This window comes from Nycticebus coucang, chromosome 15 (genome assembly GCF_027406575.1).
Source record: "Nycticebus coucang isolate mNycCou1 chromosome 15, mNycCou1.pri, whole genome shotgun sequence".
Taxonomy (NCBI): Eukaryota; Metazoa; Chordata; class Mammalia; order Primates; family Lorisidae; genus Nycticebus; species Nycticebus coucang.
In genome coordinates this window covers 37,614,243-37,616,388 of record NC_069794.1, presented here as the reverse complement: position 1 = coordinate 37,616,388, position 2,146 = coordinate 37,614,243, and positions in this window count along the sequence as shown.

The following is a 2,146-nucleotide window of genomic DNA, read 5'->3' as shown; positions in this document are numbered from 1 at the left end:
TCAATAGAGTAAATAGCCCACACAATGGGAGAAAATATTTGCATGCTACGCATCCAATAACTGGCTGATAACCAGAATTTATAAATAATTCAAACAAATTAACAACAAAAATCAAACAACCCTATAAAAAATGGGCAAGAGACATGAACAGAAGCTTTTTTTTTTTGGAGACATAGCTCACAGCAACATCAAACTTCTGTGCTCTAGCAATCCTCTTGTTTTAGCCTCCCCAATAGCTGGGACTAAAGGAGCCTGCCATGACACCCAGCTAGTTTTTCTATTTTGAGTAGAGATGGGGTTCAGGCTGGTCTTGAACTACTGAGCTCAAATGATCCACTTGCCTCAGCCTCTCAGAGTACTAGGGTTACAGGTATGAGTCACTGTGCCCAGCCTGAACAGAGGCCTTTCAAAAGAAGATAGACTAATGGCCAATAAACATATGAAAAGATGCTCAAAGTCTCTTGAGGTCACCTAACTCCAGCCAGAATGGTGTTCATTAAAAAGTCCCAAAACAACAGATGCTGGTGTGAATGTGGAGCAAAAGAAGCACTTGTGCACTGCTGATGGGACTGCAAACTAGTACACTCTCTTTAGAAAGTATTATGGAGATCCCTCAAAGAACTAAACATAGACCTGTCATTTGATCCAGCAGTTCCACTACTGGGGATTTACCCACAGGAAAGAAAGTCACTTTTTAGAAAAGACACATGCACTTGAATGTTTGTTTCAGCACAATTCACACTTACAAAGATGTGGAATCAACCCAAGTGCCTGTCAATACACAATAGGATTAATCAAATGTGGTGTCTGTATAGCATGGAGTACTACACAGCCATAAAAGGCGAACTAGCACCTTTTGTAGCAACCTGGGTGGAACTGGAGACCATTTTTCTAAGTATAGCATTGCAAGAATGGAAAAGCAAACACCACATGTACTCACCACCGAACCGAAACCAGTCCTTCAGTACTCCTGGGCACCCGTGGAAGTAAAGCTCAGTGGAAACCGGCAGGTGGTGGGGGATGGGCCATGGGCATACTTAGAAGTTTCACTCAAACTGTAAAGAAGCACTTCTGTAACCAAAATGTTTGTACCCCTATAATATTATGAAATTAAAAAAAAAAGAAAATGGGAAATAGATGGAGGGTTTGTGATCTGGGATATGCCATATGTATTACCAATTTTCTGATTTGTCATTTGGAATAAACCTCATCATCATCATCATCATTATTATTGTTATTATCATTATTTTTTAAGACAGACTCTCACTTGTCTCCCTTGGTAGAGTGCTGTGCTGTCACAGCTCACAGCAACCTCAAACTTTTGGGCTTAAGCAATTCTCTTGCCTCAGCCTCCCAAATACCTGAGACTACAGGCGCCCGCCACAACACCCAGCTATAAACCTCATTATTGAAAGTGAAAAAGAAATTATTTAAGTACAGAACTTTCCTTCATTCTGAGAATGTCTTTTGACTCTCTCTCTCTCTCTCTTTTTTTTTGTGTTAAAAATACCCTTGTTTTGGCTTAGCACCTGTGGTTCAAGTGACTAAGGTGTCAGCCACATACACCTGACCCAGAAAGTTCAAATCCAGCTTGGGCCTGCCAAACAATAATGACAGCTGCAACCAAAAAAAATAGCCGGGCGTTGTGGCTGGCACCTGTAGTCCCAGCTACTTGGGAGGCAGAGGCAGGAGAATTGCTTGTGCCCAGGAGTTGGAGATTGCTGTGAGCTGTGATGCTACAGCACTCTACCCAGGGCAACAGCTTGAGGCTCTGTCTAAAAAAAAAAAAAAAAATTACCTCTTAAAAATACCCTTGTTTTGTAAGAGATGGGGATAGTAGATCATATTTGGGTTGCCATTTTTGGTATTGATGAATTTTTCATACTTCCTTGGCAAAATAAAAAAATTGTAACCATCCCATAAAGAAAGAAAAATGATTTTTATTTATTTATTTATTGAGAGAGAGTCTCCCTATATTGTCCATGCTAGAGTACTGTGGCGTCAGCCTAGCTCACAGCAACATCAAACTCCTGGGTTCAAGCAATCCTCCTGCTTCTGTCTCCTGGGTAGCTGGGACCAAACACAGGTGCCCACCACAATACCTGGCTAGTTTTTCTATTTTTAGTAGAGATGAATGAGGTCTCAA